This window comes from Aegilops tauschii, chromosome 1, assembly GCF_002575655.3.
Source record: "Aegilops tauschii subsp. strangulata cultivar AL8/78 chromosome 1, Aet v6.0, whole genome shotgun sequence".
Lineage (NCBI taxonomy): Eukaryota > Viridiplantae > Streptophyta > Magnoliopsida > Poales > Poaceae > Aegilops > Aegilops tauschii.
The window spans coordinates 385200723-385215856 of NC_053035.3; positions in this window are offsets into that span (position 1 = coordinate 385200723).

Sequence of the window (15134 nt, forward strand, 5' to 3'; positions counted from 1 at the left end):
TTCACTCCCCGGCAACGGCGCCAGAAAAGAGTCTTGATGACCCACAAGTGTAGGGGATCTATCGTAGTCCTTTTGATAAGTAAGAGTGTCGAACCCAACGAGGAGCAGAAGGAAATGACAAGCGGTTTTCAGTAAGGTATTCTCTACAAGCACTGAACTTATCGGTAACAGATAGTTTTGTGACAAGGTAATTTGTAACGGGTAACAAGTAACAAGTGTAAATAAAGTGCAGCAAGGTGGCCCAATCCTTTTTGTTGCAAAGGACAAGCCTGGATAATTTCTTATATGAAGGAAAACGCTCCCGAGGACACATGGGAATTATCGTCAAGCTAGTTTTATCACGCTCATATGATTCGCGTTCGGTACTTTGATAATTTGATATGTGGGTGGACCGGTGCTTGGGCGCTGTCCTTACTTGGACAAGCATCCCACTTATGATTAACTCCTATTGCAAGCATCCGCAACTACAAAAGAAGTATTAAGGTAAACCTAACCATAGCATGAAACATATGGATCCAAATCAGCCTCTTACGAAGCAACGCATAAACTAGGGTTTAAGCTTCTGTTACTCTAGCAACCCATCATCTACTTATTACTTCCCGATGCCTTCCTCTAGGCCCAAACAATGGTGAAGTGTCTTGTAGTCGACGTTCACATAACACCACTAGAGGAGAGACAACATACATCTCATCAAAATATCGAACGAATACCAAATTCACATGACTACTTATAGCAGGACTTCTCCCATGTCCTCAGGAACAAACGTAACTACTCACAAAGCATATTCATGTTCATAATCAGTGGAGTATTAATATGCATAATGGATCTGAACATATGATCTTCCACCAAGTAAACCAACTAGCATCAACTACAAGGAGTAATCAACACTACTAGCAACCTACAGGTACCAATCTGAGGTTTTGGGACAAAGATTGGGTACAAGAGATGAACTAGGGTTTGAGAGGAGATGGTGCTGGTGAAGATGTTGATGAAGATTGACCCCCTCCTCATGAGAGGATCGTTGGTGATGATGATGGTGATGATTTCCCCCTCTCGGAAGGAAGTTTCCTCGGCAGAACAGCTCTGCCCGAGCCCAAGATTGGTTCCGCCAAGGTTCCGCCTCGTGGCGGCGGTGTTTCGTCCCGAAAGCTTGCTTATGATTTTTTTTCCATGGTAGAACACACCATATAGCCAAAGATGGGCACCGGAGGCCTGCTAGGGGGCCCACGAGGCAGGGGGCGCGCCCAGGGGGGTAGGGCGCGCCCCCACCCTCGTGGATGGTGGGTGACTCTCGTCTGGTAGTTTCTTCGCTCAGTATTTTTTATTAATTCCAAAAATGACTTCCATGGAGTTTCAGGACTTTTGGAGTTGTGCAGAATATGTCTCTAATATTTGCTCCTTTTCCAGCCCAGTATTCCAGCTGCCGGCATTCTCCCTCTTTATATAAACCTTGTAAATAAGAGAGAATAGGCATAAGTATTGTGACATAATGTGTAATAACAGCCCATAATGCAATAAATATCGATATAAAAGCATGACGCAAAATGGACGTATCACCGGCGGAGCCGAGCTCGCGGCTCCGGTGGAATCGGCGGCTATAGGACAGGAATGAGCTCGGGAAGGAATGGGAAAGATGCAACAGCTCACAGCAAGTTGAACAGAGGCCTCTGTGCGCTCGGGGAGGGGCTGGTGATGACGGGAGGTCGCCGGCGATCTCGGGGGCCGAGCGGGGAAGAAGTTGACGGGGCGGCGACGCAAGGCGAACGAGCGCTCGGGGCTCGGTCGAGGTGAAGCAGTAAGGGGAGGAGATGGGAGCACGGTAGGCGCGGGTTCGACGGCGGCGAGCGAACGGCAGCTTCGTCCATGGCGGGGAGAGGGCGAGGGAGAAAGCAGGGGAGGAAAAGAGGGCCGGATCGATCGAGACAGCATCGAGGAGAGGATCTGCGGCGTCACGCTGTCCCGGGGACACCGGCAGGCAGCTCGCGTGGCGCGCTGTGCGTGCGCGCGTGTCGGGCACACGCTCGGCATTCGACTGGCGCTGGCTTGAAGATGACTGGCAAGTCGCCAGGTGGGCTGGGCCTCTTCTGCTAGGTAAGGCCCAGATGAGGTTTCTCTCCTCTCTGCCTTTTCTGTTTTTGTTTCTGTTTTTTTTTCTGCTGTTGTTTTTGATTTAGCATAAATGCCAAACCATTGTATAAAATGCTGGAAATATTTATGGTCACCTCTGTAATTAATTCCAACAGCCAAAAAATACTTTCAAGATTATTTGGACATTTAAAAATATTTATAGCATTTAAATGTCCAAATGCAAATACTTTATGATTTAATTCAAAGATCCAAAGTGTCCTAGAAAAGTGAGCACCATTTTTGGCAGAGGTTCTGGACCAAGGCAAAGATGATGAGCATTTTAGAAGGGCATTTTAGGTTCATTGAAAAGATTTCATTTTGACCCTAGTTGAATTCATTTGCTGCTAGGGTTTAACAGTTCCCATTTCAAATTCATTTGAATTTTAAACATTATGACATGATGATCAAGCAAAGACAACATGGGCTGAGCTAGAGCTGTGACAATCGTGCCGGCCCGTAGATCTCAACAGAGGATTTTAAGTAGAAAGTTACAGCCCACCTATGTATAGACGTACATGCAGAGGATTTTAAGCAAACATTTATATTTGTCTAAAAGAAGCAAAATTTATATCTATATACCAATATAAAAAAGATCAATAGGGCAGATCCAATTAATCTCGACCATCAAAACCATGCCAATCCAACGACCTAGATTGATCCAACGGTGAGCACTTCACATGTTTAGCATGCAATTAATATCATACCAAATATAAAGATTTGTGCTCATCATATAATTAATACGTAATTTATACCCTACCTAATAACATAAACAAGTAATAAACATATAATTTATATTCTACCTAATATAACAACGCAATCAATTTTCCTCCATAATATTAATGTGTACCGCGCGTACGCATTTACTAGTTGATTTTTAGTGAAATTAAGCAACAACCACCCCATGCATGAACCTTCATGGAGGAGACTTTTAAGCAAACATTACTCCTATAAAAGATTGATGGAGTACCCGCCTCCCTTGGCACCTCGCGAGCGAGAGTGCCCTCCAAACTGTCTGTTTTCGGGTGGCGTGCCGCGAGGGCCTTTTGCGGGCTCTGTGCATCGTCTGATCTACACCACTACTAGAATTACTCTATATGCCGGGTGCCAGGCTCTTCGCCGAGTGCCAAACCACGGGCACTCGGCAAAATAATATACGCCGAGAGCGTGCAACATTATTACAACCAGGAAGAAAAATCCTTAGAGAGAAAAGCTAGGGAGGGCTTGCCCGGATGGTCGAGCCTATGGTGCCACAAGTCACCGAGAGTGGTGAAGAAAGTTGTGTCGTGATGGATGGTGTCCCGTAGAATGGATAGAGGGGTCCTGAGCTACTAGACGTCATGAGTAGTTTCCTGGTTGGAAGATCCTTCATAGAGAAGCCAGATGGGTTAAACTCAACATCAACATTATTATCACAAGATAATTTGCAGACAGAGATTAAACATTTTACAATATTAGGGCAAACAAATATATCACGAAGAGAGAGGCTGGTTGGAGGAACGGTGGTGGAGCCAGTGCTAAGAATGGGTAAGCGATCGCCATTGCCAACTATGATGCTTGAAGAATGTTGCTTTGGAAAAGAATGAAATGAGAAGAGGATACTTGGGTTGCCGGTGATGTGAGTGGCCACGCCGGAGTTGAGGATACAGTCGCCGTTGTGAGAGGGAACACCTTGCTGGTTGTAGGCCGGATGGAAAAGAGTAGCGTGGTCCCATGACGGAGTCTTGAGCTAGTACAACGAAGAGGCTGGCGGCGGCTGGTATGGTTGTGGGCCAGACAACCTCAGTGGGTAGGCCTGCGAGGGGATGCCCGGGGGTGGTCCGAGGACACTTGCGGCGCTAGGGAGGAATCCAGCCGGGGCGGGGAGCAGGCAGCGCCATGCCGTAGGGGGTGAAGTAGCCATTCCACGATGTGGGCGGCTGTTGTGGCGACCCGCGACCAGATGAATCAGAGCGCCAGTGACCACAACCGCGGTCACCACCACCATTGCCACCGGAGCCGCGGCCGGAGGAAGGGGCGTGGTCAACGCGATCACCGCGATCACCACGGTCGTTGGAGGAGTCGGCCCGCCAGAGACAGCGAGGGCTGTGGAGCTCGCCTAGGCAGCGCGCATGTTGATGTTTTACTTTGCCAGACCCAACTGGGAGTGTGTGACATCGAAGGGAGGCAGCGGCACCATGTTACCGATGATGGTCCGGATGGTGTTGAGGCGATCGTGAGCCCGTGGAGGAGCTGAATCATCAGGTCGCGGTCGATGATGGGGTTGCCCGTGTCGGCGAGGTTGTCCGCGAGAGCCTTGAGGCGTCGGGCGTAGTTAGGGACTGTGAGGCCCCCCTGCTTCAGATTGCGGAATTGCCATGTCAGATGAAGATAGTGAGCCCCCTGGTTGGCCTGGTGTTGGTGTCAAAACCGGCGGATCTCGGGTAGGGGGCCCGAACTATGCATCTGAGGATCGATGGTAACAGGAGACTGGGGACACGATGTTTACCCAGGTTCGGGCCCTCTCGATGGAGGTAATACCCTACTTCCTGCTTGATTGATCTTGATGAATATGAGTATTACAAGAGTTGATCTACCATGAGATCGTAATGGCTAAACCCTAGATGTCTGGCCTGTATGATTATGATCGCCTCTATGGACTAAACCCTCCAGTTTATATGGACACCGGAGGGGACTAGGGTTTGTACATAGTCGGTTTACAGAGGAAGGAATCTTCATATCCGAACGCCAAGCTTGCCATCCACGGAAAGGAGAGTCCCATCCGGACACAGGAAGAAGTCTCCTATCTTGTATCTTCATGGCCCATTAGTCTGGCCCATGTCACATCGGCCGGACGCCCGAGGACCCCTTAATCCAGGACTCCCTCAGTAGCCCTGAACCAGTCTTCAATGGCGATGTGTCCAGCGCGCAGATTGTCTTCGGCATTGCAAGGCGGGTTCCTCCTCCGAATACTTCAAAGTAGTCCTCGAACACAGAAAACATGTCCGGCTCTGCAAAACAAACTCCATATACAGCCGCAAAGAGTATAATATTAACATGTCCCATCTACTGACATCTTTTGTAGTGAGACACCACGTCTCTGCACGGTCATTATTTTGAACTGTTTTCTAGCGTCTTGGCCCATGTTTCGAGACGCGGTTTCTATTAGCACGTCTTGTCAAGGCAGAGATCGTGCCCCCTTATTGCGGGATTCTCATCAATATGGGCGTGCGTAACCCAACCGTGTTGCTGGCGATCCCTTGGGAATAGGTGAGTTTTAAGGCCCATGAGGAGGCGTTCGATATTCATCGCCTTTATAAAGGGGTACATACCCGTCTTCCTCCCCCACACTTTCCTCTTCTTCAAGCCCCAGCGCCCAGGACTCAATTTCTCTCATTGCCACCAGGCATCCCAGACATGTCCGGATCGAGCTCCCAAGGCAGGTGGGTGGCTTCCTCGGTTACCGAGGAGGATATCGTGAAGCTCCGGGAGGCGAGGTACCTGACTGCGGAGATCCCCCACTGGCTCCCTGCTAAGGGGCAAGTTATCCCTACACCAAAATCCGGCGAGAGGGTTGTGTTCATCCCTCACTTCCTCCACGGGCTAGGGTTCGCTCTCCATCCCTTCGTTCGCGGCCTTATGTTCTATTACGGGCTAGATTTTCACGATCTAGCTCCGCACTCCTTTCTTCACATCTCGGCGTTCATCGTCGTGTGTGAAGCCTTTCTACGATTCCCCCCACACTTCGGCCTATGGCTCAAGACTTTCAATGTGACGTCGAAGATAATAAACGGGGAGCAAGCGGAGTGTGGTGGCGCCAGGGTGAGCAAGCTTGCCAATACTATCTGGCCAAAAGGCACCTTCACGGAAACCTCCAACTTATGGCAACAGGAGTGGTTCTATGTTACCGAACCCCGCGGTACCAAATGGGCAGCCGCGCCAGCGTTCCGATCTGGCCCTCCACTGCGGCTCGCGTCGTGGATCAATAAGGGGCTAGACTGGGGATCAACGAAGGAAGTGCAGACACTGCAAAGCCATGTCCAGAGCATCCTCGAAAAGGACATCGGCCTCATCAACGTGACTCAGGTGATGCTAGCCCGCCGGATCCTCCCGTGCCAGTGACGGCCTCTCCCTATGTGGGAGTTCAATCCGGAAGGACCGCGGACTCTTCAGCAAATCTTCGGCACAACGCACGAAGGGACGCGGAAACTATTCTTCAAGTCGCGAAAACAGTGGCCGGACACATCCGAAGACGTCGGTCTCGACTGCAACCATCCGAATACCTCGGTAAGCACCCAATTTCCGAATGCAACTCGGCGGATTCCCCCATAGTTATGTACTGAGGGTTTTATCTTTGACCAGGGATGGATAAACAAGACGGAGCGAATTAGGTGTTTGGCTCCACTTCCCGAAAACTCAGCTAATTCTGTGTCGATGAGGATGCTAGCCCTGGCGCCGTATCAAGTGCCGGCGCAGGAGGACAAGAAGAAGAGCAAAGAGGCCGGAGGTGACCTCCACCCTAAAGGCATACTGCACGCCATGTCTGGGGAGACTGAACCTCCCTCCTCTGAAGATGAAGACGAAGGGGAAGAAGAAGGCGATAACCCTTCTCCCCACGGGAAGAAAAGGACTGCCTCCGAAGACTTGGAGGTGGAGGCACCCAAGAGAGGGAAAATATCCCTGTCAGATGGTTCGGGTTCGGAAGCCGATGTCGCCGCAGAGCGCCTTCACAAGCCCCTTGCGAGACAGTAAGTGAACAAGGATGTTCTAGACATATTCCGTTCTTTTGAGGTACAAGGGTAACATTTAAACAATATGTTTGCAGTCCGGCCCGCTGCCTTCGTCCACAATCCTCCTCATCGGGGGATTTGTCTCCGGGGATGATGGAAAGCGAGAAGCCTCCACCAGCTTCCTCGCCCCTTAGGGTGGACGACTTTGAGGTGTCATCCCGAAGAGTCTCCCCTGACCATCAAATGGTGCGGGGGACAATGAAGACAGTATCCAACGATAATACTTTGACCATCAAGGGCCCAGGGGGTGCAGCCCCCGAGGGGACCGAAAATAAGGGCCCTGAACAATCTAGCATACAGCCGAAGACGACTCTAGGGTCGAGTAGGCGTATCCCTTTGAAGGGAGTCCGTACTCCCGCAGTGGCCTCCAGGAATCTGGAGGTGCCGGACACCCTGATGGACACATTACAAAGTGCATCTATCTCAGAGGAACATCGTACCTTAATGGGTATGGTAATTGAGAGGATTCTGTCTGCGAGAAGCGGATTGAATGAAGCCTTCATGAGTCTGCTGAGAGGTTTCGAGGTATGTAACACCTGCACCATTCTTCGAATGCAAAATGCGCCTGTGTATAGATAGTAGCCCCTGTGACTCTGGTCGGCTTCCACAGGGAGGCGATCAGAGGATCAAAAGATATGCTCAAGTAGTAACACGGTTATCTTGAAAACAGGCTGTTATGCTAATGTCGACCGCCCAAGATGCAAATCTGAAGCATAAACTTGAGTCAGCTGATGAGGATATTACTCTTATTAACCGGCGGCTTGACGAGGCGCAAGGTATGTGTTGGGATAGCCAGCATATGCATGTATAATAATATGAGCGCGAAGCTGAGATTTATACACTGCGACATGCATAACTACAGATGGTGCTGCGGCGGTCGAGACCCTTCGGGCTGGGCTTGCCCGGTCCAAGGAGCAGGCCAGAGTGAGCAATGCAGCTGCTAAGAAAGTAGCTGCTGATTTAAAGGCCGAATAGGTCGCTCGGCGCCAGTGTGAGGAGAGAATGTCTGCCATAGAGCAAGAGCTAAAGGATGTCACTAGCAAGTGCAAATCACTCGAGGAGGACAAAAAGCCAGGGTAGTCGTGAAGGAAATATGCCCTAGAGGCAAAATAAGTTATTATTTATTTCCTCGTATCATGATGAATGTTTATTATTCATGCTAGAATTGTATTAACCGGAAACATGATACATGTGTGAATACATAGACAAACAGAGTGTCACTAGTATGCCTCTACTTGACTAGCTCGCTAATCGAAGATGGTTATGTTTCCTAGCCATAGACATGAGTTGTCATTTCATTAACGGGATCACATCATTAGGAGAATGATGTGATTGACTTGACCCATTCCGTTAGCTTAGCACTTGATCGTTTAGTATGTTGCCATTGCTTTCTTCATGACTTATACATGTTCGTATGACTATGAGATTATGCAACTCCCGTTTACCGGCGGAACACTTTGTGTGCTACCAAACGTCACAACGTAACTGGGTGATTATAACGGTGCTCTACAGGTGTCTCCGAAGGTACTTGTTGAGTTGGCGTATTTCGAGATTAGGATTTGTCACTCCGATTGTCGGAGAGGTATCTCTGGGCCCTCTCGCTAATGCACATCACTATAAGCCTTGCAAGCATTGTGACTAATGAGTTAGTTACGAGATGATGCATTACAGAACGAGTAAAGAGACTTGCCGGTAACGAGATTGAACTAGGTATTGAGATACCGACGATCGAATCTCGGGCAAGTAACATACCGATGACAAAGGGAACACCGTATGTTGTTATGCGGTTTGACCGATAAATATCTTCATAGAATATGTGGGAGCCAATATGAGCATCCAGGTTCCGCTATTGGTTATTGACCGGAAACGAGTCTCGGTCATGTCTACATAGTTCTTGAACCCATAGGGTCCGCACGCTTAAAGTTCGGTGACGATCGGTATTGTGAGTTTATGTGTTTTGATGTACCGAAGGTAGTTCGGAGTCCCGGATGAGATCGGGGACATGACGAGGAGTCTCGAAATGGCCGAGACGTAAAGATCGATATATTGGACGACTATATTCGGACATCGGAAAGGTTTTGAGTGGTTCGGGTATTTATCGGAGTACCGAAGAGTTACGGGAATTCGCCGGGGAGTATATGGGCCTTATTGGGCTTTAGGGGAAAGAGAGAGAGGCACGCCGTGCCCCCCCAAGGCCTAGTCCGAATTGGACTAGGGGGAGGGGCTGTGCCCCCTCCTTCCTTCTCTTATCTCTTCCCTTTCCTTGACTCCTACTCCTACAACTTGGAAGGGGGCAATCCTACTCCCGGTGGGAGTAGGACTCCTCCAGGGCGCGCCATAGGGGCCGGCCCTCTCCCCCCTCCTCCACTCTATATATGTGGCCAGGGGCACCCCATAGACACAACAATTGATCTCTTGATCTCTTAGCCGTGTGCGGTGCCCCCCTCCACCATATTACACCTCGGTCATATCGTAGCGGTGCTTAGGTGAAGCCCTGCATCGGTAGCAACATCATCACCGTCATCACGCCGTCGTGCTGACGGAACTCTCCCGTGAAGCTCTGCTAGATCGGAGTTCGCGGGACGTCATCGAGCTGAACGTGTGCTGAACTCGGAGGTGCCGTACGTTCGGTACTTGGATCGGTCGGATCGTGAAGACATACGATTACATCAACCGCGTTGTGCTAACGCTTCCGCTTTCGGTCTACGAGGGTACGTTGTCGGCGTTCTGGGAACGGGGGTCCCCAGACTTGCCTGCTGCGGCCCACGACGTGGCTAAGCCAGCGGGCCGTACGGCCCATCTTCATCAGCAAAGCATCCAAGACCCTCGCGAGGGGCCAAGCCTCGCGAGGCGGACGATGCAATACCTCCTCAAGAGTGGCCAAGTCAGGCAGGCTCATGAGGAGCGGAGATATCAAGGCGAGGCAAACCTCACGAGGCTCTCGTGACGTGAGCCATGACGATCGGCGCCAGGCAGGCGCCAGGCGGGTGCCAGCGTACGCAGTGTCCTTGTTTCCTCTTTGGTGCTAAGGAGGCCAGCGCAGGCAAAGAGTACCGAGGCATCAGGCAAAGGTTGCCATATCGGTGCAACGAGAACAAGACCAGAAGGACGGCAAGACGGAGGTCATCGTTGAGCCCCAGATGGCGTCACCGCCAGAGCTTTCCGCAGGCGAAGACCGCTTTTGTCAGGATAGCTTGTACTAGCTGTCCCCCTTCAAATTCGCCTGCCGTTGTTGGCTCCCTTCCCGCTCAATATTTGGGAAGAGGACCAGGGCCTGTACAAGTAGAGCTAGCCACCACAGTAGGGGCATCGAGCTGTTCACCCATCTCTCACCTACTAAGTCACCAAGCACAAGAACACCTCAACCTCAGGAGGCTGTTCTTCCCCTTGTACTGTTCTTCATCAGCCCAAGAGGCAATCCACCACCACCACACTGGAGTAGGGTATTACACCACAACGGTGGCCCGAACCAGTATAAATCTCGTGTCTCTCTATGTTGCGAGTTCGTCGAGTTCATCCGCGAGATCTTAGCGAGCTAGGGCGTAGATCGGTAGGAGGGAAAGACTTCACGCGCACCCCAGTGTTCGAACCTTAAGGGTTTGTCGGAACCCCACATCTGTCATTTGGCGCGCCAGGTAGGGGTGCGCCGTAGCTTCCCTTCCATCAATTCGTCGCTGATGCTCTCCGTGCTCGAGCTGAGCGTCGGGCTGCCCTCACCGCTCGTGTTGCTCAGACGGCTCCCGTCGGCGGGCCACCTCGTCGCTCTCCGTCTCCCGCCGCCACCGTCCCGGTGATGACTACTACGCAACCTTCTTCTTGTAGACGTTGTTGGGCCTCCAAGTGCAGAGGTTTTTAGCACAGTAGCAAATTTCCCTCAAGTGGATGACCTAAGGTTTATCAATCCGTGGGAGGCATAGGATGAAGATGGTCTCTCTCAAGCAACCCTGCAACAAAATAACAAAGAGTCTCTTGTGTCCCCAACACACCCAATACAATGGTAAATTGTATAGGTGCACTAGTTCGGCGAAGAGATTGTGATACAAGTGCAATATGGATGGTAGATATAGGTTTTTGTAATCTGAAAATATAAAAACAGCAAGGTAGCAAGTGGTAAAAGTGAGCGTAAACGGTATTGCAATGCTAGGAAACAAGGCCTAGGGTTCATACTTTCACTAGTGCAAGTTCTCTCAACAATAATAACATAATTGGATCATATAACTGTCCCTCAACATGCAACAAAGAGTGACTCCAAAGTCACTAATAGCGGAGAACAAACGAAGAGATTATGGTAGGGTACGAAACCACCTCAAAGTTATTCTTTCCAATCAATCCGTTGGGCTATTCCTATAAGTGTCACAAACAGCCCTAGAGTTCGTACTAGAATAACACCTTAAGACACACATCAACAAAAACCCTAATGTCACCTAGATACTCTAATGTCACCTCAAGTATCCGTGGGTATGATTATATGATATGCATCACACAATCTCAGATTCATCTATTCAACCAACACATAGAACCTCAAAGAGTGCCCCAAAGTTTCTACCGAAGAATCAAGATGAAAATGTGTGCCAACCCATATGCATAGGTTCATGGGCGGAACCCGCAAGTTGATCACCAAAACATACATCAAGTGAATCACATGATATCCCATTGTCAGCATAGATACGCACGGCAAGACATACATCAAGTGTTCTGAAATCCTTAAAGACTAGATCCTATAAGATTACTTCAAAGGGAAAACTCAATCCATTACAAGAGAGTAGAGGGGGAGAAGCAACATAAGATCCAACTATAATAGCAAAGCTCGCGATACATCAAAATCGTGCCAAATCAAGAACACGAGAGAGAGAGATCAAACACATAGCTACTGGTACATACCCTCAGCCCCGAGGGTGAACTACTCCCTCCTCGTCATGGAGAGCGCCGGGATGATGAAGATGGCCACCGATGAGGGATCCCCCCTCCGGCAGGGTGCCGGAACAGGGTCCCGATTGGTTTTTGGTGGCTACAGAGGCTTGCGGCGGCAGAACTCCCGATCTATTCTGTTCCCCGAAGGTTTTAGGGTATATGGATATATATAGGCTGAAGAAATACGTCAGGGGAGCCACGAGGGGCCCACGAGGGTGGAGGGCGCGCCCAGGGGGGGTGCGCGCACCCCCCTGCCTCGTGCCTCCCTCGTTGCTTTCCTGACGTGCACTCCAAGTCTCCCGGGTTGCTTTCCTTCCAAAAATAACTTCTCCAGAAGGTTTCATTCCGTTTCGACTCTGTTTGATATTCCTTTTCTTTAAAACACAAAAACAAGGGAAAAAACAGGAACTGGCACTGGGCTCTGGGTCAATAGGTTAGTTCCAAAAATAATATAAAAGTGTCGAATAAAGCCCATAAACATCCAAGATGGATAATATAATAGCATGAATACTTCATAAATTATAGATACGTTGGAGACGTATCAGCATCCCCAAGCTTAATTCCTGCTCGTCCTCGAGTAGGTAAATGATAAAAGAAACAATTTATGAAGTGTGAATGCTAGAAGGTGCATAAGTTTGATCAATGATAATTTCAATCACCTTTTCTAGCATCATTATATGTCATAACAGTAGCTCAACCCTCACAGAACTTTTCATGATCAAGTAACAAGCTATTCACATGTTAAAGTATAGATCATAAACTTTTTTGAAAACTAACAAACCGTGTTATTAGTCATCAAACAATTACAATTCATCTTATTTTCAGGAAGAGTCTATGTCAGAGCTTTGATTCAGCAAACTTCACATATTCAACTATCATTTAGTCTTCCATGATTGCTACCACTGAAAGCATATTTTTAGAACAAATAGCATCCATCGAACACAGAGAAAGATAGGGGCTTAATGTTTCGCCTCCCAACTTATTTATCATATAGATAATTGTCAACAATAATAACTCATGATCAAATATATTTGAATGGCCATATATGCTTAGATCTTTCCATCACATGATGCTTGCCAACTAAAGAGTAGGTTGGAATGAGAAGGAATACTACTGACTCTTGCATAAAAGTAAAAGATAGGCCCTTCACAGAGGGAAGCAGGGATTTGCAGAGGTGCCAGAGCTCGAAGCAAAAACAGAGATGAAAATAATTTTGAGAGGTATGCTTTCATTGTCAACATAACGACCAAGACTTCCCAATATCTTCCATACTACATACATTACAGGCGGTTCCCAAATAGAAAGGTAAAGATTTTTACTCCCCCTCCACCAACAATCATCAATCCATGGCTTGCCCGAAACAACGGGTGCCTCCAACTAACATCAATCCTGGGGGAGTTTTGTTAGCAATTATTTTTTATTTGATTTCGATCTTTTGATCATGGGACTGGGCATCCCAGGTACCAGCCATTTTCTCGTGAATGATGAGTGGAGTCCACTCATCGTGAGAATAACCCACCTAGCATGGAAGATACTACTAGCCCTTAGTCGCTACATGAGCGATTCAGGCATCCAAAACAGATTATTATTTGAAGGTTTAGAGTTTGGCACATGCAAATTTACTTGGAACGACAGGTAAATACCACATATAGGTAGATATGGTGGACACTCATGGAAGAAACTTGGTTCAAGGATTTTGGATGCACAAGCAGTATTCCCGCTTAGTACAGATATTTTGGCTAGCAAAGGATTCTAACTAGCAAGCACCACATGTTAGAGGATCCATAACAATATAACTTCTATACAAATATACCCAAGCATAACTCATTATGTTGTCTTCCTTGTCCAACTTCAACTAATTTGCTCAGGTTTGAAAATAATTAATGGGGCTCACAATCTTAGAAGATGTCCAAGATAGTATATTTATATGTGAAATCTCTCTTCCTTCAATATTCTTTCATGAATTGTTCAAGTGACCAATACAATGTTTGCTAACCTTCAATAAATTTACCACCTCTACTTCTTATATATGAAGGAAATACTCCCCATGGGATAAGCATATGAAACATATATAATTTCATATTTATGACATTCAAATCATTCAACCATTTACTCATAGGATATATGTGAAGCACACGAGTAAATGACAAACTACTCCAAAAAGATATAAGTGAAGATCAATGAGTAGTTAAATAATTATGTAGCTATGTGAAGACTCTCTCTCATTTAAGAATTTCAGATCCTGGTATTTTATTCAAACAGAAAGCAAAACAAAATAAAATAAAATGACGCTCCAAGCAAAACACATATCATGTGGTGAATAAAAATATAGCTCCAAGTAAAGTTACCGATGAACGAAAACAAAAGAGGGGATGCCTTCCGGGGCATCCCCAAGCTTAGGCTCTTGGTTGTCCTTGAATATTACCTTGGGGTGCCTTGGGCATCCCCAAGCTTAGGCTCTTGCCACTCCTTATTCCATAGTCCATCGAATCTTTACCCCAAACTTGAAAACATCACAACACAAAACTCAACAGAAAACTCGTAAGCTCCGTTAGCGAAAGAAAACAAAACACCACTTCAAGGTACTGTAATGAACTCATTCTTTATTTATATTGGTGTTCAAACTACTGTATTCCAACTTCTCTATGGTTTATAAACTATTTTACTAGCCATAGATTCATCAAAATAAGCAAACAACACACGAAAAACAGAATCGGTCAAAAACAGAACAGTCTGTAGTAATCTGTATCAAACGTATACTTCTGGAACTCCAAAAATTCTAAAATAAATTGGTGGACCTGAGGAATTTGACTAGTAATCAGCTTCCAAAAGAATCAACTAAATAGCACTCTCCAGTAAAAAAATTTAGCTAATCTCATGAGCGCTAAAGTTTCTGTTTTTTACAGCATGATCATAAAGACTTCACCCAAGTCTTCCCAAAGGTTCTACTTGGCACAAACACTAATTAAGACATAAAACCACATCTAAACAAAGGCTAGATGGATTATTTATTCCTAAACATAACCAAAAAGCAATAAACTAAAATAAAATAGGGTTGCCTCCCAACAAGCGCTATCGTTTAACGCCCGTAGCTAGGCATGATGATTTCAATGATGCTCACATAAAAGATAAGAATTGAAACATAAAGAGAGCATCATGGAGAATATGACTAGAACATTTATGTCTAACCCACTTCCTATGCATAGGGATTTTGTGAGCAAACAACTTATGGGAACAATAATCAACTAGCATAGGAAGGCAAAACAAGCATAACTTCAAAACTTTAAGCACATAGAGAGGAAACTTGATATTATTGCAATTCCTACAAGC